Genomic DNA, 22,972 nt, shown 5'->3' with positions numbered 1-22,972 from the left:
AATTCTCTTGATGCACAAGAAAAATCAGATTCAGAAAGGTAAAAATAACCTGGGAAGAAAAACAAAAATGCAAGCAGTCCACATTCATTTCCCAGTGTTCTTTCTCTGGGTGTAGCTGATTCTGTCCATCATTGATCAATTGGAACTGAATTGAATCTTCTCATTGCCCAAAGATATCCACTTCCATCAGAATTGATTATCATATAGTATTGTTGTTGAACTGTATAATGATCTCCCGGTTCTGCTCATTTCACTTAGCATCAGTTCATGTAAGTCTCCCCAAGTCTCTCTGTATTTATCCTGTTGGTCATTTCTTACAGAACAACATTCCATAACATTCATATACCACAATTTACCCAGCCATTCTTCAATTGATGGACATCCATTCAATTTCCTGTTTCTAACCACTACAAACAGGGCTGCCACAAACATTTTGGCACATACAGGTCCCTTTCCCTTCTTTAGTATCTCTTTGGGGTATAAGCCCAGTAGAAACACTGCTGGATCAAAGGGTAAGCACAGTTTGATAACTTTTTGAGCATAATTCCAGATTGCTCTCCAGAATGGTTGGATCTGTTCACAATTCTACCAACGATGTATCAGTGACCCAGTTTTTCCGCATCCCCTCCAGCGTTCGTCATTTTCTTTTCCTGTCATCTTAGCCAATCTGACAGGTCTCACAGAGCTATTTAGAGGTCATTCAGTCCAATTCTCTCATTTTACAGAAGAAAGAACTGAATCCAAAGACTGTGATTTCCCCATGATTACTCAGTCTAGATAATATTGGAGACAGGGTTTAAACTAAAGCCTTCTTGACTCCAAATCTAGCATTCTGGGTACTCCAGTATTCTGACAAAATAAGAGAAAGGCAAGACATAGGGTGAGCCAAGGCCAGAGCCCAAGAGCAATGGGGAGCTGGAGATATAAAGAAGAGAAGCAAGGAAAGATGGCAGAAGGGAAGAGATGAAAAGGAAAAGTGAGGGAACCAAGTCAGACTACTTCTCTGCTTAGGAACACAAGGATATTGTTGATTACATGTAGAAACATACTTGGTAAGATTATTAGACTCTAATCTTAAGTCTGTATATATACTCTTCTATATGTGCCCCTTCTAATGTAGTGAAAAGATCACTGCAATAAGTCAGGATTCCAATCCTGGCCTTTTCACTGGCTATTAGCATAAAAAAAAAAATTCCCCCTCTCTGAACCTCATCTTTCTCATCTGTAAAGTGAAGGGGAATCTCTCAGATCTTTCCCAGACTTATGTCCAAGATTCCTTCCCATTCCCATGTGCTTAAAAATCACCTCACTCCTTTCCCCACCTGGTCCTCAATATTTCACTAAGGGTTCAATAAGAACCCTTAAGCCTGAGACCCCTCTGCCGTGAGGGACAGTCGCTGACGCAGTCCCACCACCCCATGGGGGCAGTGGCTATGAGGTTCCTGATGGAAACTCCAGGTTTCCGAGAAAGCTTGGGGCGAATCAGGAGGAATGATTAAGACCCGTGTAGATTCTGTCTCAGAGCTCTCTCGAGGAGGGTTTGGGGTAGGAAGGAAGCAGTGATGGATTTTCTCTGCAGAATCAGCTTTAGGCTAGCAGCCCCCAGCTCTCTGAGAGAAACAAGGCAGCAGCCTGACCCCGATGAGCAGGCCTGAGCACGGGGAGTGTGTGGGTGGTATGATGGATGGCTGAGGCTGCCCGCCAGGGCCTCCCTGGCCTCCCAGCACATTTTCCATCTTCTCTTTCTTCACAAAGCGAGATAAGGAGCTACGACAACTTAACAACCTCAGGAGGGAAAAAAATAGCGCCCAAGGAGCAAATGTGGAATAGATTAAATTAAAATTAAATTGAAATAAATTAAATTAAACTGGCAACTTTCCGGTGCTCATCTCTCAGGCCAAATTATTGTGCCTCAGTCCAATGCTACAGAGAAGAATGGGCTGCGGATGTAATTAACATGTTTCATTAGCAGCCTATCACTTAAACTGGCCTTTCTTGTCCACTCTTAGAATAAGATTAAACACATGCAGGGGCAGAGATCCCAAACCCTGGGGATTTAGATGTTCTGTTGCTTGAACTGAATACTCTGGGCATCTTGTCTCCTAGCAGAGGAGAGACTGGAAGGAGGGAGACCTGAGTTTACAAGTAGAGTTTTATTGAAGTTTCCTTATCCGGGTTTTTAAAGAATTCATTAAGCTCCAGACCTCCTGATGGTCGACATCTCAGGTCCCAGCAAGACTCCAGTTTCTTATCAGGATTTGTGGCCCCAGTCTTGAATACCTAGCCTTGAATTGAAAGGAAAGGATTCTTTACCTGTGATCGGAAGTAATAGAGTTCACACCCACCATCAGCTAGAACAGCATCCTTGAGAGGCTGTATGGTAGAAAGAGCTGAATTTGGAGCCATAGGCCTCCTGCCTCTATCCCAGCAGAGAAGCTTCTTGGCTATGTCACAGTGGGGACATCACTTTATCTCTCTGAGCTACTATTTCCTCATCTGTAAAATGGGGATAATACTCATAGTCTCTATCCCATACAGTTGTCCTAAGTGAAGCATTTTGCAAATCTATAAGGAAAGATGGTTAATGTTTTTATCACCTTGAATTTCTCCAGCGGCTAGGACTGGGCACTTTAACAATCTGGGGACTCCTCCAAATTAGAATAGCTTTTGCCCCCAGAGTTCATTGTGTATTATATTTTTATAGATAGGAGTGAGTGTTCCAGGAATCCTGGATTGATGGCCAGTTGCCATTACTAGCAAGGACCTAATCCTACTGAACAGCAAGATTCAGAAGCTGGGTAAGCTCTTTGCTTAGCCTGCTGGTTATTTGCTCTAAGTGGGAATGCAGAAGTGATAAACTATGATTCCTAGAATGACCTTCTCTTTCCTAGTCCCTCCTCTCTCTGAATGACTGAACCATCTAGTGGATATGGATTTACCAAGATCAAATTAGTTCTGAGCCTCCACCTATCAACCGGGCCCTTTTCCTCCCTGAACTTGCTATTTTTCACGGAACCTTAGATGTATGGCCGTGGCATAACGGAGTCAGCTCCCCACAGAAATGAGCAAGCATGTTTGAATACCACAAATAGTATTCTAATTTTTGCAGGACTGGGACCTGTGCAAACCACCCTATAGAACATGTGTGGGGATCATCCAGCATGGGGGAAGGGAGAGAAGAAATGAATCCCACCACATAAAAACTCAATAAAGGTAATACAAAATTCACAATACAAAATTCTTAGCATATAGCTCTATGTCCACACCTTCTTCTAGACCAGCAGATTCTTAAACATTTTTTATATCATGAATTTGGCCTTTGACAAAATTTTGATAACTATATTTCTACACAATTATTTGTCTTTATAATTCTGTATATTTTATGAATTAAAAAATATTCTGAATACTGGTTTATTGATTACATCAGCCTGTCAAAGGTTCATGATGAAGATTCAGTCATCACTATTCCCCAAGGCACAAGACATTGACTCAGACCCATGTGGGGATCTCAGGTTGCAAATAACTGGTGTCTTGTTGATGTCAGGATCCTCCAAGTTCTTCTTGAAGTGACTAACTCATTGATTGGAAGACAGGAGGCATGGATCAATGGCGATTCCCAACAAGGAGAGTCTGATACAGACATTCTGCCTGGGCATCTTCCTCATCTCAAGACTTTCAAGTTACCATTCCCCAGCAGAGAGGAAGATGCCCCAGCAGAGGTATGTGAAATCTTCTTGGTACCTTCTGGTTTATGGGAATGACCGACTCAGACTGAAGACAGACCCCACCACTCTAGACAATAGAAGATCAGAACCAGAAGGGATTTTAGAGACACTTTGGTCTAATTCACCCAATTTACAGATGAGAAAACTGAGACCCCAAAGATGGATAACTCCTTGAGGATTACAGTAGTACTGTAGATTGTACAGTTACTGGTACTGTTTACTGGTAGAGTTCAAATAATAACAATAGCAGATTTTTTTATAGTGCTTTAAGGATTATAAAGTACTTTACATACAATATCACATTGGACTAAAATCCAAGTCTTTTGCCTTTTAGATCCCAAGTCTCTACTGGTAAAAGGTTCAATACCTTTCGTTCCATTGCTATAAAATTGAAATTCTTGATTTCCAGCTCTGGGATGAGGAAATTCCCTCCACTGATGATGGTCGACACCTTCTCTGCAATTTATAGTCTTAGAGCAGAGTTCTTCACGAGGATAGATTTTTGAATAGTCTATGAACTCAGATGGGAAAAGAATGACATCTTTATTTTCACTAATCTTGGAAATGAGTATTTCTTTCAGTTATTTCAAACCAGCCTGCACCAGATTGCCCAAGGGGGTCCAGGCTACAAACAAGGTATTTTGGAGAGTGTCCTATGGCATTGAGATTAAATGGGGTGCCCATCACCAGCATGAGGCAGAGAGAAGGCTTGAATTTTGCTAGTCTTGTGGGTTCCGAGGCCAGCCCTTGCCCTTGAGGCTTCAGTCCTTCTCAGGGGCTGTTTCATTGGTGAGCCAGCAACAACAAAAATGTCCAAGGAGAGGAACCCAGGAAGATCCCCCTCCCCTGAAGTACCCCTACTCTTACCACTACTCCAGGGGAGTGAGATAACCCTAACCCACCTCTAGGAGCTGCAAGAAGGCTGATTAATTAATTAACCCTCAATAAGTACTCAGGGAATAGGTTTTCTCATTATTATTTTTAATCAGACTTTGCAGTTTTATAGTCCCTATCACCCCAGGGCTACAAAACGGCTTTTAGTTAATTAAGCCTGCCAGTACTGGGCCTCATCCTGCCTTATCCTAGAGAGACCCGGAGGGGAGGAGGAGGAACCAAAATAGGCTGGAAAAGGACCCAAGAGTCCTGACTGAGAAGCAGGGGAGCTAGCTGAGGGCTGCCTTTAAGAGGGGAGCAGAGAAGGGGCAGGGAGAGAACTGAAGAGAAAAGAAGGAAGCCGATTGGTCCTAGCTTTGTATTGCTGGAGCAAATTAGGATGGATAAAGCACTGGTAGTGGAGAGAGGCAGTTAACTAGAGTGGGAGTGGGGGCGGGGGGGACTGTATCTGAAGATCCTTGTTTCATCCTGGCCCTGGTTGAGGCCTCTGGAGGTCACTTTACTTTTCCATACAAGGAAGAGGGTACACTTAGCCAGAGAAAGGGGAAACAGAAGCCCTTTAAAGCTTTGAGCCTTCTCATCTACCCTCCCATTTTAGCCCCCTCAGCATGGTGTCCGGAAGCCCTCAGTTCAAATTTCAATTCAGATAACTTATTGGCTGTGTGATCCTGTGTCTCAGTTTCTTATTCTGATGTGAAGGAGTTGGACTTTCCTGTCCAACCTCTTAGGTTGGACCTCTCAGGATCTTTCCCAGCTTTAAATCTTTGATTCTACAAGTACAATCCACTATCAATCAAATAACTAGTATTTATCAATAGCCTCCTGTATATCAGGGACTGGGGATGTAGATAAAAAGAATGAAACAATTCCTATTCAAGAGTTTACTCCATTTTGCTATATCTCTTTTCCCTCTATTTCTTTCTCTCTCTTGGTTTTTCTTCCTTCTTTTTTCCCTTAATCCCTCTCTTAATCCTTCCTCTCTTCTTTTTATCCCTCCCTACTTCTAATTCCTCTCTATATCCCTTCTTTCCCCCTATTGTTCCACTCCTTCTTTCTTATCTCTCCTTTACTTTCTCTCTATCCTCTCCCCTCCATCTCTTTCCTCTTCCTTTCTCTCTATCCTTTCCTCTTCTTTCTCCCTTTCATACTTTCATGCCTCCCTCCCTCTCTCTCCTTTCTCTCCCTTTCCCTCTATTCTTTCCTTTATTTCTCTCCTCTTTTCCCCTCCTCTCCTTTTCCCTCTATCCTTTCCTTTCTCCCACCTCCATTTTTCTATTCCTTCCCCCTTTTCCTCTCACCTCCTTTTCCTTTAACCTCCCCACAAAGCCCCAAATACTCGGGTTTAGAGAAAGCCATTTCCGGTCTTTTTTGTATTCTGTTTCAGGCTCCCCAGGGAGGAGGGGTGGTTATCCCAGCTGCCTCCTGGGCCTTCCACTGAGTTGCTCAGCAGAGATTCGCCCACACTGGTGCAGATGAGAAAGCTCAGAACAGATGAGGCACAGATGTCAGAAGCAGCTGGGGCACTAGGTCTGTGACCATCTACTGCTACCTCTCCACCTTCTCCCAGGGCCCTCTCTCCACAGCCCAGCACCTCCCTTTCACAATAGGGCCAGGCGGGAATAACCCCCTCAGCATCCCAGCCAGGACACAGGCAGCAGCGCCTATGAGCCAGCAGCCTTTTTTTTTTTTTTTTTTTTTTTGGCAAGCAGCTTCTTCCTGCCTCTGGCTTCTCTCCCCCTCCCTTTTCTCTAATTCCCACTCCTCCAACACATGAGCAAAGGAGTTTTCGTGATGCCCTTTCTCTGGCACCAAAGTAAGCATCCTGGTGTTTGAATGAGGTCGGGAGTCAAAATAGCCTTAAATCATCTAGTTGAACTCCTTCCTTCCTTTTTCCTCATTTTACAGGTGAGAAAAATCAGGCTCATACAGATTAAGTGATTCACTCACAGGTGACCTTGACAGAGACAGGATCCTGGGGTCTCATCTCCAAATCTGGTGCTCTTTCCATTGTCCTACATTACAGCTATCAAACTCCAGGTTTATTTACAAATGGTGCTATAGCAAACCCCAAAATCATCTGAATAAAGAAAGCTCTTTTCTGCCTAAAGAATGATATTTACAAAAGGCTACTCTAGACTTCCCTCCCCCTACTTCAGATCAGTCTCCATGAAAGAATGAGGTGTCTTTAAAATATATATTTATACATATATCCAGTTTTTTATTGAAAAACCAGGAAAGGGAGAGGTGAGATGCAGTAAAAGCCACTTCTTAAAAGAGCAGTTTCTCATCCTAATGGAATCCATGAACACTGCCTTTCACCCATTCAGATGACATCCTCTTCTCAAATTTCAGCTCCCCTAAGGACATCATGGCTCTGAGAACATCATGGCACCAATGTCTTGGCAGGAGTGCTAGATGCCAGCTATCAAGTAGAGAACAAATTTGTGGATGGACCCTTTGTCCTGCATGGTTGGATACCCCTTGAACCACTTTGATTTTGAGTGCTTCACTAAAGTGTCTGTTCTGGTTGTGAACATTTTTGTCCATGCTATTGAGGGAGCCCATTCCCCAGTATTTGTTTAGGCAGATCTGAGAGAAAAAGAAATATTCTCCTATGGACTCTGTGATGTCAGCAGAGAGCCCATCCTCAATGGCAATGTGGCCAAATGATGGATGTGGCCATCAGCAATGACTGGGACACCAAAGTGCTCCAGTATGTCCTTCCACTTTGTATACAGCTGTCACCTGGAGCCAACCACATGCCAGCACCTCCTGTATAATGCAGATGGAGCTATTTCCCATGATAACCCCTAGAGTGTCCACTCAGGGATCAAGGAGGTTTGGGGTTTTTTTTTTGCCTGTGCAGCTGTCACCACATTGCCACCAATAACCTGGAGGTTGTTGTATTCATCCTTGATTTACTTGATCATGTTAATTTAGAAAATGGAGTTTCATTGAGAAGAGTCCAGCATCAACACTGGCCTGAGCCAGAAAGTAACACTTGTCATCTTCCTGGTACCAGGGGGTGCCCTGGACAATAGCTACTCATTGATGTTCTTGGATGCTAATGGGATCATCCCACCTTTTTCAGGTCTCTGCAGGCAATAATAACCACCAGCTCTTTATCTCCCTTCACAATGGGCAGCTTCCCTTTCTTGCTTCTCTGTAGAGTTTCAATGGCTTTCTTTAGTGTTATTCCTCCAGGAGCTACCCCAAGATCCTCCTGGGTGGTCATGATCTCTCCCAGGAACCAGTCACATTCTTCCTTCTTGACAAAGTGAATGTGCTGAGAGGAGATGATGGAACTGGGCAGCTGCCCATCTTAGCACAGTCTGCGTTTGGGATTCTAGAAGCCATGTCTTGCCTTGGCTTCAAACATACCTCTGACTTGATCTTTGAGGGCTCAGGACCACAGGGTCAGTGACCAAGTCATGCTCTTGTTTCTTCATTTTGTGCTTCATTAGCCTAAAATTTTGAGACAATATCACAATCTTCTGTGAGCACCATCCTAGCCTCAGTGACTATGTCCATTAGGGATGAAATAAGTAGAGTCTTTGGAGTTATCTTCGTGGTAAATACTGAGGTTAGGTTTACTTGCTCTGCTGTAAAGTTTATATAACCCAGGGAGATGAGGAAGTCATTGTATATGAGTCCATTGTCACTGCAGTACTGTCAGAGATGAGATTGTCTGCCATGTTGGAGGGACAGGACTAGACATGACCAGGGAGGGACTAATGGGATGGGCTAGTGAGCCACCTGGGGAATGGTATTTTTCCTGCAAAGGCACAGAAGTCTCAGAGGTGCCAATATAAACCTGACCCATGGCTTTGTACCTCAATAAGATGTCTTTTTTAACTTTCAGAATTAAATTGATGACAGGTTACATCAGAGACATATAAATGTGAGTTATTATTGCTATCAATTTCGATGGGCTATATATCTTAATAAGTCTTGTGCACTAAAAGTAATTCCTTTCAAAAAGTGATTTTGGAGGTAGGATACCCAGATTGAAACTCCCTCCCCCACCAGTTTTACTTTTAACCCTGTATGACCTGGAACTCAGTTTCGTCAGCTAGAAAATTTAGGGGTTGGATTTTATGATCTCTAAGGCCCCTTCCCAAATTTGTATGTGACCTTGGATAAATCCTGTTTACTCCCACTAGGCCTCTTTATGATGAAGGATGGGGAAAAGGAGAAAGGATAAGACTAAATGATCTCTAAGGTCTCTTCCAGATCAAAAGCATGTGATTTACTGAGGAATTCATCATCTAGAGAATTTTATGGTCGGGGAATTGTAAAGGAATCAGAAAAAAACAATCCTAGAAAAGACAAAAGCAGATAAATGCATTCGGATGTAAGAGGAACATAATCATAAAAACAGAGGCTTATACATTTAGAATCAGGAGAAACGTTTGAGGTCTTCCATCTGACCTTCCTATTTAAGAGACCAGAAAACTGCCAGAGACATAATCAACTATAAATATACAAAATCAGAGTGAAGGGAAGAGAGTTCTGGACTTGGAATCAGAGAGGCTAAATTCAATGCCAAAGCACACTGCTTTCCAGAATATGTTGGTAAACATTTATCAATCAGCTCTCTGGAAAAAGAAAAAAAAGAACATTTGACAACTTAATCTGCATTATTAACATTTTTTCCATCATTTTCTCAAGTATAGATAATCAACAAAACAAGAAATCAGCGCCTGATTTGTAGCATTTTCTTTTCAGAAATATAAAGCTCCCACTGAACTTTTATTAATCAACCCCGGTTGGTTTGAGCTGACTCTGGCTCATTCCTGATAATTGCTATCTGTATGACACTGAGCCAGTCTCCCTCTAGGCCTTACTCTATTCACCCTATTTCTCACTAGCTGATATGTGACTGTCTTTGAACCCCCAAAACACAGTTTTTCCATTTCTGGAACCATAATCAAATTCAGTTCTCATTTCCTGAAAAGCTGAGTCAATATATCCCTCCATGGCCCTACTTATCACCTTTAATGCCCTTCCCAGGCCAATTCTTCCTCCATGTGTCATCTCTCCCTGTTGAAATGTAACCTTCCAGTAACAAATGTCAACAAGCAAAACAAATTTCTTCACTGCATATTTGTTATAAGAGTTTTCTTTTTCTTTTTTTTTTATTTTGATGGAGGAAAAAGATGAGGAAAAAAGAAAATAGACTTGTTAATTAAAAAAAAATAAATTTAAACTTTAAAGATCAACAGTCAGTTATTTTTTAAAAAGAATATAAAGAAAGTTAATTGTTAAAATTGTGAGAGCAGAATTTGTGGCCTGTACAGTAAAAATAAGGGACAGAATAGCAAAAACAAAAAACCCTTACCCTAGAAACAAAAAAGGGAACATTAGATTGGAAATGCAAATATACAAAAGTGAAGGACAATCTAGAAGAAATTTGTTACAACCATAAAAGAAAATATGCTCGCTATACTAGCAAAACATACTAATCTCCAAGACAGTATTCACAAGAAATAAATTTAGTGTTATAGGTTTCCCAGGAGAATAAGACAGGATAAAAAAACCTTAACACCATAGAGCAGGAAATAATAGGAAAAAAACTGACCAGAATTTCTGAACATGGAAAGTGAAATTCCAATAGAAAGAACTCACAGATTAAGGAAAAAGCCCTAGGCTGCAAACTCCAAGATACATAATGGTTAAAATTAGCAATTCTATTCAGAAACAAGTTCTCCAAGCTTTCAAGAGAAAGACCTTCAAAAACAAAGGAATGTAAAGCCGAATAACCCAAGACTGTTCTGCACCCGGTAGAAAACATAAGAAGGAATGGAAAAATGTGTTCCAAAGAACTATGGAACTCAGAATGCATCCCAGAGTCACCTACAAATCAAAACTTAACCTACAAGAAAAAAGATAGAATAAAGAAGAATTTGAAACATTTTTAGAAAGAAAAACAGAACTGAAGAGATTATTTGTTTCTTGAATACTGCAAACAACTGAAATGTAGGAGGATTGAATAAATTCAGCAGCCAAGGACAGAAACAACAACAGAATGATAACAAAGAAACCAATGAGGAACTTTAAAAAAATATACACAAAGAGACAAAGGTGAGGGTTTAAGTCTGGTAGAGTGAAGAGGTGGACATGAACATTGTGGATAGAACCTGACAGACAATAGCCAGTTTACAGGTGATAAATGTCTCCTTGGGACTAACTACATTATATTGCTGGGTATATAAAGAGAAATGTGTGAAGTGCCAGGGATAATTCAAGGACAAACAATGAGAGAAAGGTGAGTTTTGTGGTCTCAGAAAGAGAAGAGACAGGGGAGTAAGTAAAGAGGAAAGGTGAAGAATTAAAAAGTATAGGGGAAAGAAAACCCCAAGATTCGCAGTGGGAATGGGTTCTACAGGCAAGTGCTCCTTTGGAAGAAGAGATATGGTCTGTGAAGGAAGATGGGGATCTTGCACTCGGTGTGGTCTGGAAATTAAAGTGGGAAAAAAAATGGTTGAAAAAATCTGTTTCTATCTTGGCTGTCCAGGAGTTTGAATTCCCGGAACAATTAGCACCTGGGGGAGTAGGAGAGCATGGACACAAGAAGGAGATTTTGAGGAAAATGGTGGAAGGAGAGGATGGAAAGGGGAATAAATAGGGATGGGTATAGATCAGTGGTAAACTATATAGTCTGGGGTGTAGTGAGGGAAGGACCCTAACACAGTGAAGTATACTCTGAATATCTGAAATCAAGCACAATGGAAAAGGGAATCCCTGGGACAATTGCTACTAGACGAGGGCAGAACCTGTCTAGAGAGGAAAGTCTAGAATAGATACCTTGAAAGCTTGTATGAGGAATACAAATAAACGAGACCAGATAATTATATGGATCATGAATCAGAGAATGAGAATCTACAGTAAACAGAGAGAAAAGCCAGGTAATTAAAAGAGTGAAGAAAATCCTTTTTTGAAAGGGATACAAAAATGAAATTAACAAACAAACAAACAACTAATGAATAGAAGTAGTTGAATGGAAGTAAAAGAGAGGAGAATCTATTTCACTAATTTAGAGAGAAAAAAGAGAGGAAAAATCTATATAACCAGATAAAAGCAGGAGATAAAAAGGAACTAATAAGCAAAATTCTAAAGAGAAAAGGATAACAAATTATACCAGAATATCAAGAGTAAGAGGATAAACTACCTTAAAAAATAAGATAAAGTAACTGAAGAAACATAGTACTGTGTTTACAGCAAAAGAGGGGAGAAATCATAACTTGGAAAAAATAATATTAGAGACTGATGGAGGAAAAGATAAATCTAATTCTCTTTTTTTAATTAAAGCTTTTTATTTACAAAACATATGCATGGGTAATTTTTCAACATTAACCCTTGCAAAACCTTCTATTCTAAATTATCCCTTCCTCTCTACCCTCTCCTAGCTGGCAAGCAGTCCAATACTTGTTAAGTATGTTAAAATGTATGTTAAATTCAATATATGTATACATATTTATACAGTTATCTTGCTGCACAAGAAAAAATCGGATCAAGAAGGAAAAAAAAAACTGAGAAAGATAACAAAATGCAAGCAAACAACAACAGAAAGAATGAGAATGCCATGTTGTGGTCCACACTCAGTTCCCACGGTCCACTCTCTGGGTGTAGATGGCTCTCTTCATCACTAAACAAGGAGAACTGGCATAAACCTAATTCTCAAATTTTAAATATAAGTGGTTTAAACAATCTAACAAAATAAAATAAAAGAATGATGAGAATGGATAAGAAAACAAAACCATACAATCTGTTGTAAATGAAATACATTTTTTAAAGATATGCATAAAAGTAAATAAAAGTTTAATGTAAGCTTTTTTAAAATAGCCTTTTCTTTTCAAAATATATGCAAAGATAATTTTCAACATTCACCCTTGTAAAACCTTGTGTTTCAATTTTTTCTCCCTACCTTTCCCCCACCCCCTTTCCTAGACAGCAAGTAATCCAATATATGTTAAATATGTGCAATTCTTCTATACATATTTGCACAATTATCATGCTCACAACAAAAATCAGATCAAAAAGGAAAAAAGACAAAAAAGAAAAAAAGCAAGCAAAGAACAATAAAAAAGTGAAAATACTATGTTATGATCCATACTCAGTCCTATAGTCCTCTTTCTGAAAGCAGATGGTTCTCTTCATCACAAATCTATTGGAATTGAGCAGCATCACCTCGCTATCAAAAAGACCCACTTCTATCAGAATTGATCATCATATAGTCTTGTTTTTGCCATGTATGATGATCTCCTGATCCTGCTCATTTCACTCAGCATCAGTTCATGTAAGTCTCTTCAGGTGCCTCTGAAATCATCCTGCTGGTCATTTCTTACAGAACAATAATATTCCATAACATTCATATACCACAATTTACCCAGCCATTCTCCAATTGATGGGCATCCATTCAGTTTCCAATTCCTTGCCACTACAAAAAAGGGCTGCTACAAACATTCTCACACATGTGAGTCCTTTTCCCTTTTTGAGGATCTCTTTGAGATATAGTAGGCATGGTTTGATGGTCTTTAGGCATCGTTCCAAATTGCTCTCCAGAATGGCTGGATCAAACTCCACCAACAATGTATTAGCGTCTGTTTTCCCATACCCTCCAACATTTATCTTTATCTTTTCCTGTCATCTTAGCCAATCTGAAAGGTGTATAGTGGCACCCCAGAGTTGTCTTAATTTTCATTTCTCTGATCAACAGTGATTTAGAGCATTTTGTCATATGATTAGAAATGGTTTTAATTTTCTCATCTAAAAATTGTTCATATCGTTTGACCATTTATCAATTGGACAATGACTTGTGTTCTTATAAATTTGAGTCAATTTTCTATATATTTTAGAAATGAGATTATTATCAGAATCCTTGGATATAAATTTTTTTCCTCAGTTTTCTGCTTCCCTTCTAATCTTGTCGCATTGGTTTTGTTTGTACAAAACTTTTAAATTTAATATAATCAAAATGATCCATTCTGTATTTCATAATGTTCTCTAGTTCTTCTTTGGCCATAAATTCCTTCCTTCTCCACAGATCTGAGAGGTAGACTATCCCTCTTTCTCCTAATAGAATGTAAACTTCTTGAAAGCAAAAATTGTGTCGTTGCTTTTATATTTGTATTCCAAGCACAGTGCTTAGCACACAGTAAGTACTTAATAAATGCTCATTCATTCAGTCATAAGTCAAAGAGTCAGACATTCAGTCATGTCACTGAAGTCTCTTCCAGCTCTAAACTGATCCCATGATTAATGACAATTTTAATTCATTTATTTTCTTTGTTACAAGTGAAACTTCTTTGAGTAAGTTGTGGGGAAGATGTTTTTGGAAATGATTTCGATACAAAACAAAAGGCATAATAAAACCCTTTTCTTTAATGGTGGGGGGGGGGGGGGAATGGAAAAGAAAAGAGAACTGAAGAATCTGACCTGGACAGCAGGCAGACCAGGACTTTTCCATTAGCCAGAATATAAATATGCAAAATAAAAGAAAGAATAAGCAAATAGTGTGGATGTTGAAAACCCTTTATAATTTACCTAGACTTTGCCTTTTTTCTCTAGTTTCATTTGCATGTCCAATCAGAGTGTATCATGAGAATGAAGAGGAGACTATTTGGACTAACCTTCATTTATTTCCAATGAGGTTTTACTGGCACAGTCTGCAAAAAGTTTCTAAGTAGAGTGTCCATCAGGGATTTAACAAAAGTTAAAAGGAATTTTCAGACTTCAAGTCAGGTAATTATCTGGGAGAAAAATCAGTCAAAAGAATAGACTTAATTTTAGCCTAAAGCATTCTAGCTTTTGTTGGTTGCCTGAGTGGTGGGGAAGTGTGGGGCCCATAGCCCTAGGCTATTCACTAAAAAACATCAGCCTCACCTCCTCAGGGAGAGTCTTTCTAGCCACTGCATCCCAATGTATGGTACCACAGAACAGCAAATGGCCCTGAAGAGGCTAAAGAGCTGAAGTCTAGCAGATGGTTGGAGGAAGCACTTCAGCAACCACAAGAGAAGCTGTGACATGATAGAGAGGAGAGATGTGAATCCCAGCAGAATTAGTGTACTGAGTAAAGAGATATAATATCCAATTCAAGGCCCCGGTAAGAAAGCAGTGAGATGACATCCCCAGAGGATGTGGACAGTTCTGCAGCACCAGAAGCATGTTTCTGGGGTTAGGAAGTCTCCTTCATTCATGTTTCCTGGCTACACAAACTGTGTCTGTATGGGCCCTCCATGCATGTTCCCTGTGTCTATTTTCATAGAGTGGGAAAATATTAGCTCGAGAATCAGAGAATCTAGGTTCAAATCCAGTTCTGTTACTACTGGGTAACCTCAGGCAAATGATTTAAACTCCCCTGGACCTTAATTTCCTTATCTGTTAAAATGAGGAGATTGGACTAGATGCCTCTGAGCTTCTTCCAGCTGTAGATTGATGATTCCATGATTTCTTCCTGATTGGTAGTGTAGATACATACTACTACATGTAGTACGCAGAAAAGTAGGGTGGGGGGTATTTGGAGAGAGCTAGCCCCTCTGGTGTGAGGGGCTCTTTTCAGGGCTGCTCATCCACCTTTGGTGCCCATCTGTGGTTCCAAGAAGCTTTAGCATGTGCAATGGCCACACCTTGGTAAAACAGGGAGGATAATCTATGGGAGACTTAAGGCAAGTGAGAGGGATGTCCACCTCAAGCATGTGAAGACTTCCTCCAGCAGAATGAGCAGATGGGCAATTTGTTCCAATGACCACGAAGGTGGCCGAAGCAGGGACTATGGAGAGCTTAGAGCTTGGTCCAGTCAGTGAAGATGCCAAGGTCATCCACTACATCCCCAGCCATTGCCAGTCACCCTGAGTTTTGTCTTGCCACTGGATTTCAATGATTCTGAAAAAGAAAATGAGTTTGATGACATTGCAATTCTGCCTCACTTAAATCAAATTTATGCTCAAGACATCACCTGTGATGTGATTGATCTTCACTAGGTGCCTTTTTTTTGCTACGCTTTTTGATTAAAGGTCTTTTTATCTGAACTTCTATTGACTGGTATAAGGAAACACATTATAGGGGCTGAGGGTGGTGATGAGCTACGAATCTAGTCTGGAATAGTTTTCTGAGGGATTCTATAAGGAAAACCATAAACAATACACAAAACCGACAAAATAATTTTCCTAATACATAGGAAGCATCATGTCTAACGCTTCTTCAACCATTAGCTTAGCCTTGTGTAACTTCCCCAAGTGGTCATCGAGTCTAAATCCAGTGAAAAGGAACTCACTATTTATTGAGGCAGCTCTAATCTACTGGGGTCTCACCTCCTCAGAAAAAGATATCTCTGCCAGGATAAGCTCATCACTTCTAATCTTATCACCTAACAAGCTGCTAACTCTAGTCTTGATATTACCTCCCTCAGCTTCTCTTCTGATGGAGGACTGGAAAGTGGAGTACCAGACTCCTCCACAAAAGCTTTCCTTTATAGAGGTTAGAAACTGGACTTCCAACTCACTCCATATTGTATCTGCAGTTCTTTCCCCAATTAGATGGTAAGCTCCTTGAATATAAGGACTGTCTTTCTTTTTCTTATTTGTATCCCCATCTTAGCACAGTGCCAGACACATAAGATTTGCTTGAAAAAAAAGCTCATTGAATTGATTTAATTGATAGAAAGTTCTTTCTTAAGCCAGAAAGCTACATCCCTGTAATTTTTACCTGCTATATTCTTCTACAGCATCTTTAATAGCTTATATTTCTTTCCATTTAAGCAAACACTGACCCAGTTCACATTCTTACTTGGACTATCTTACCTGCTATATTTTTCTACAACATCTCTCCATTCCTTTTTTTTTTCCATTAAAGCAAACTGACCCAGTTCATATTCTCACCTGAACTATCAAATTAAGTAGTGTCTTAGATTGCCTCCCTGCTTCTAGCTACTTCTGTCTCAAAACTATCTTCCATACAGCAAATTCATGTTCCTAAAGCTGAAGAAGACTCTGCGATTCCCTCTCACTACAAAATACAAACTCCCCTGTTTAGCTTTTAAAGCCTTTCCCCACTTGGTTGCACCCTGTGTTTCTAGATTGATTTCCCACTACTCCCCCTCATGTATTCTTACATTCCAAGCAAAATGGCCTATTGACTGTTCCCTCTCCATGACCTTCGATCTCCACCCTTTGTGTCTTTGCAGGCTGTCTTTCCACATCTGCAATACTCTCCCTCCTCATCTCTTTCCATTAGAATCCTTTGCTTTCCATGAAAAGATTTACACACTCTGATGTATAGTGAAGTAAGCAGAGCCAAGAAAATAGCATAAACAATGACTCTGGTAATGTAAATAGAAAGAGCAATCAAAAATGAATGTTGCAAAATTACCAAGAACCAGCATAGCCCCAAAGAAGAGAACTGAAAAGGTGTCCTTTCCCCTGCACTGCCTTGCATAGATGGAAGATCCAGGGGTATGTAATATTTCATATATTTTCACACTTTTTCTATGGATTGATTAGTTTGTCTAATTTTTGTCTTTTTCTTTTTTTCTACCCACAACTCCCTCTTCCTGTCTCTTCTCCTCTACAGGCATAGCTTTAGTGACCCTGCTCTCTGTTTTCCTTCTGCCTGTCTGGCCCCTCTTTCAAAGGTTGTTTTTTTTTTTTTTTAAACTAAATTTTCTTCCTTTGAAGGAGTGACGAGACAGGCAGAAGGAAAACCAGGAGAGAGTCAGGTCAAAAGCTAGAAAGAGGTCAAAAAGAATAAGAATTGAGAGAAGACTATTAGACTTAGCAATTAAGAGATCCTTGGTAACCTTGGAGAGAGCAGTTTCAATTGCATAGGGAGGTCAGATGCCAGATTGATGAGGGATTGAGAAGTGAGATCTGGGAGAAGAGGTGAAGGCAAGGAACATGGATGGCTTTAATTGGGATTTTGGCTGTGAAAGGAGGGGAGAAAGATAAAATAATAGTTTATACACCCTTTTTATACACAGTGAGGGCTAAAACCACAAGGACATACATCTATAAGAAGCAGGACCTTCCCAACTTCTGTCAATACTCTGATATTCTGGACCTTAAGAAGTTCCTTCCATCCTATGGCCAATTCAACAATTTGGCTCCATATAGACCTGGCCAGACCAGGGTCAAAGTTCTACTTGCCTCATTCTAGTTACTGTTCTATCTAAGAGATGTTTTCCTCCTAATACCCTGCTAAGGAGGCTGGAGTTTTGAAATAGGAATGGGAAGAATTATGGAGCATTTATTATTTGGGGGTGGAAGATGGTTGGAATTAAGGCTACGTCTTACTCTCACATTAAGAGTGTTTCAGTGAGGGCAGGGAAGAGGGGCAGCTGGAGATCAGAAGGGGTTGAATGAAAATTAATGATGAGGTATGGGGTTTGAACCCAAAATATATATTGGGCTTTCAGGATGGTATTGTAAAGTGTTTCAAAAGAATTTGTAGATTAAGACCATCTCCAAATCAAGAGGCAAAGATTTTATCACACCATTAGCCGTGTGCTAAGTTCCAAAAAAGAGTTTAGTGGTTAGCAAAGGGAAAGAGCTGGGCTAAATTCCCTAGGGTAACTTGCCATTAATAAGGGGAAAGAAGCCATACGGTGATCTTAGAAACTTAGACCTTAGACATTAGAAAATTTAAGTTTCTCATGAGGTAGCCATTGTGATGCTTAGTAAGAGAGCTGGTTCTGAAAAGGAATTAGCAAGGATTATGCCATTGACTGATGGACTAAGTCCCCAAAAAGGAGTTTATGAAGAAATCAGTATGTTCTTTTATAGGAGAAAAATAGCCTCTACTGTTAAAAGGTATAATTTGGCTTTTTGATTGGATGCAGTATCTGTGAAGTCATGATAATCTTTCTAATGCAAGTAATTAGACAAAGAATTCAACAAGGACCCATGGCAACCAAAGGGTTCCCTTAAAGACAAGATAACTATTGCCCTTCCCTGCTTGCCTCAGAAAGTAGCTGTGGGAATTCATTTAGGGCCCACTACAAATAAGGCTCACTTTAAATTTCTTTAAAGTCAACAAAAACCTTCCCCTGTCAATGCTTTTTCCTAACTACCAAGCACTCAGGGTCTTTTGCTGGAGTCTTATTCATCCTATCAGTTAGTAGGAGATAGTGGGGGAAGTAAATAGAATGCCAGACCTGAAGTTAGAATCATTCTAAGCAAGGAACTTAACCCTATTGCCTCAGTTTCTTACCTATAAAATGAGCTGGAGAAGGAAATGACAAACTACTCCAGAATCTTTGCCAAGAAAACCCCAAATGGGGTCATGGAGAGTCATGACTAAAATGATTGAACAACAACAGAAAGAGATAATGAAGACAAATGTTACCTTTTCCCAAAGAAATTCTGCCTGAGTCTTTTTTTCTGCTAGAAAAGATCTGCTGGATAAGACCTTCTTCCTCTACCTTAAAGCACTTCATGGTCCTCTGTTCCCATCAGCCCAAATCTCAGCTATTTACATAGTAGGATTAATAGCTGGGAATTTACTCACCATGTACAGCACTGCTTCTTACAGGAAGATTCTGGATCATACTTGGGTGATGCTTCATTTCCTCTCTCCTACTTCTGTGCTCAATGGAAGGCTTCCCATCTGATGGATGGAAACATCATTGTTCCATTGGAATTAGAATCCAGAAAGTTTGAAATTGAGAGACTCCAGCAACAGATCCTTCAATTTGGAAATCTGAGCCACCTAACCAAACTAGAAAAGATTTTGCCCTTTTCTTCAACTATTTTCCCCCTTCCCCATTATAGAAATGGCCTCACCTGTAGCTAGTTTGCGGGACTGGAGTCAGAAAGACCTCAATTCAGATCTTTTTCTCAATATCTGCAATACTATCCCTCCTCATCTCTTCCTGAAATACTTCCTAACTGGTCTAGTCATTTAATCTTGGCTACATCACATCTTTCATCTAAAGATCATAATGCAGCATCTATCCATTAGTGTTGTATTGAGGGTAAACTGAGACAATATTTGCAAAATGCTTTGCAAACTTCACAAACATAACACATCTACCAGGTACTGTAATTATCATTGGCTTTCCCAGTAGAATGTAAGCTTCTTGAGGGCAGGGGACTTTCTCCTTTTTTTTTTTTTTAATCTTTCTGTACTCTAGGGCTAGCATAGCACCTAGCTCATAGTAGGTACTTACTAAATGGTTATTGATTGAGTTGTAAGAACAGCTGGCTAGAAAGTTCTGCCATTAACTAGTTGGCAATTAGGGAGGCAAACTACTGAACCTCTATGAGTCCCAGTGTCCTCAAGTGTAAAAAGAGGGGAAGTGGACTAGGTGGTCCCTAAAATCCCTTCCAATCCTAATATAGTATATGTCTGGTTCTAGCATGAATCCTTGCTTGCACAGAGCCCAGTATTCAAGCATGAGATAACGCGATTTGGTGGGAAAGGATGAAATGAGCTCAGACTTGGCCCCTTTTTTCCTGCAACCTTGGTTTTGGCCTGTGCAATCTTCTCCGAACAACCACAATGGAATCCCCAAGGTCCTACTCCTCTTCCACCTTCCCTAGCTAGTCTCAGAATTGGAGAGAAGCCCAGAAATCCTCTTGAGCATGAAACTAATAGTTCCTGGTACCTTCCACCAGATGGCAGGCGAGATCAGCATCTCCCCATCATTGCTGCAGGCCTATTTGGAGCCCAAGGTGGGGGAGGCATGGAGGGGCAGGTTGTGGGACTTAACACCAAGGCAACAGCCAGCTTCCTGCTTGGGGAAGAACGGGCTTGCGATCAGGCACTGGCATCACTAGGGACTTAGAAATAACCCATGGGCTTGGGTCTTTCCTGCTTGGCTCCCACCTTGTACAGTCAGCAGAAACTCATCTATGATGCTCTCCCTTTCTCAGCAATCCTCCTTCCTCGCTGTCAGGAGCATTCTTATTGAGGGGAGGAACCAAGGTCCCTTCTCAGGAGATAAAGAAGCAGACACTCATTCTCATTAGTGCTGAACATACAAACACTAAAATTGGGGGTTTGTTCTTTTTGATGAAGTGGGACTCCCTCCATAGGCACACAGTCTTTCAGCTAACCATAAAGCACTCATCAAGTGTCTATTTTTTGTGTTGTTGTACTAGGTTATGGAAATAAAAAGACAAGAACAAACCAGTCCTTACCTTCAAGGAGGTTACATTCTATATGTAGTTAAATGTAAGTTATGTACAAGATAGTTATGGAGCTGTGGAGATTAGGCAATTATTCCCCTAAGGTGTCATTTAGGATAAACTTTGAAGGAAACTTTGCAAAAATGAGGAGGGAGTACATTTCCTATAGCAAGGAAACTATGCACTTTGCAAAGGCATTGAGACAGAAGATGCTCTGTGGTGAACAGTAAGGCTGCCAGCAAGGGCTGCAAAGGAAAGTACAGGAAGGGCAGTAATGTGACATAAAGTTGGCCTCTTCAAATCTGATTGAAGCTGAGTAATCTCCTTGTGAGTAAGGATTATTTCATTATTTGTATTTAAATCCAGTATCTAGGTAGGTAAGTAGGTAAAAAGTATTTAATAAGCACTAATGATGTGGTGAGCACAGTGGTAAGAATTGGGACTACAAATACAAGAAAGAAAGAAGGACAATTCCTGCCCTCAAGGAGCTTACAATACAGAAAAGTGAACTGGAAAAGGGAAAGAGGTAGTTGGTAATAAAGTCCTTAGAATCAGAAACTTAGCCAGAATAATATGAATCCTGGCTGACCTCAGCTGTCTCTAAATGGAAGCCCCAAAAGGAACTTACCAATGAGAAAAAAAGCTGCTTAGTAAAAAGACATTATAGGTACACAGTGACAGCAAAATTGTGTGATGATCAACTATGAAAGACTTGGTTCTTCTCAGCGGTTCAGTGATCCAAGGCAGTCCCAATAAACTTTGGACAGAAAACACCATCTGCATCCAGAAAAAGAACTATGGAGATTGAATGTAAATCAACACATGGTATGTTCACTTCTTTTTTCTGTTTTTTTTCCGCCTATAGTTTTCCCCTTTTATTCTGATTTTTCTCTCCTACCATGATTCATAAAGAAATGTGTATTTTAAAACTTAATATACATGTGTAACCAGAAAATTAAACAATTAAAAGCTAAGCTCTCAAGGAAAGGGGGAAAATATTACAAGGTAGGAAGGTCCCATATACTGAATGAAGTATCTGGGGAGAGGGCAATTTAGATGTCATGGCAAAGACAGAATTAGAAGCAAAGCCAGGAGGGGAATGAAGAATGACTCTCCTGGACCCATTCTCAAAATGGAGGTCCCAAAGGGAACTCACCTGTGACGTTGAGGAAGACCTACGACAGGGCCAGACACATAGAAAGTCCTTAATAAATAATTGATTAATCAATTGATTCTTCCGTTGAAGAGCCAAATCTCTTTTCTCTTTCATGAAGATCTTAAATCCATTGCCTCTTTTTCTTGTCAAAGCTCCCTAGCCTTGGACTATAAGGTCCTTCTTTAAGTTTTAATCTTCCATTTTGCTTCTCTGTCTAGCACCCATTTGTTAGGGCATGTGTTTCAATGTGGTTCAAAGGCCCCATGGGTGTGCAGAATTCTCTCCATGTCTACATGGATGTTGGCATCTATCCCTTCTGTTTGAGTGCCATATACATCCCCTTGTATATCTAATGGTCCTTATGAGTAGGGCTAGGGAAGAAGATTTACCAAATGTGTTCTGTATTCTCCCACCAGTCAAACATTTATTGTTGCTATAAATTGTAGCTATGTGCAGTGTTACCCATAAATACAATTCAGCACTCTGTGACAGCAAACACCAGTAGGTTACAAGAGTGACATCATCTATTTTTTCTAAGAATCCTATGTCAAGCAACTCACTGGCTGAACAGTCAGGGCATATCCTTGGTGACTCATTGCTACTTCTGAATATGGAATCTCCTCATCTTCTTTAGAGGAATAAATGTCTTCAGATGTCCTGACATGAAGCTCTAGCTCTGGGCCCATGAATAGCCAAAGACAAAAGGGGCTGTCCATGGCAAATAAAGGGTCAATTGGCCAATTGGTGATTGCTGTTCTCTTGATAGCTCCAAAGCTGGAGGAATGGTCAGAAAATGGGTAAATAACAGTTTGTTATCTTGAATTTTCCTGCTCCTACAGTTTTGTAACATGCTCTTCCCTGGCTGGAGTTCCTGACACTGAACTTCAACAACAGAACATTGCTTTTTGCTTCTGGTCTCCCCTGGACCAAAGCCAAGTCACATACTGCTCCTAGGTTTCTAGGTCTTTTCCATCCTTGCCTGAGCTAAAAGCACAAGTCAATAGGCAGCTGGGGATTTTACCCAAATGTCCCCATGTACAAAGTGAAGCCTGCGGCATCGATCTTGGTGGCAT

General features: G+C 40.4%; 1 pseudogene; it reads right to left on the bottom strand.

Annotated features, from left to right (window-relative positions):
- Positions 1-6,908: 6,908 nt before the first annotated feature.
- LOC127538619 (inosine-5'-monophosphate dehydrogenase 2-like) lies at positions 6,909-22,585 on the bottom strand (annotated as a pseudogene).
- Between the last annotated feature and the right edge of the window lie 387 nt (positions 22,586-22,972).

Source organism: Antechinus flavipes, chromosome 5, assembly GCF_016432865.1.
Source record: "Antechinus flavipes isolate AdamAnt ecotype Samford, QLD, Australia chromosome 5, AdamAnt_v2, whole genome shotgun sequence".
In the NCBI taxonomy this organism is placed as follows: domain Eukaryota; kingdom Metazoa; phylum Chordata; class Mammalia; order Dasyuromorphia; family Dasyuridae; genus Antechinus; species Antechinus flavipes.
Note: the sequence above shows the minus strand (reverse complement) of the source record. Positions and strands in the feature narration are given on the sequence as shown.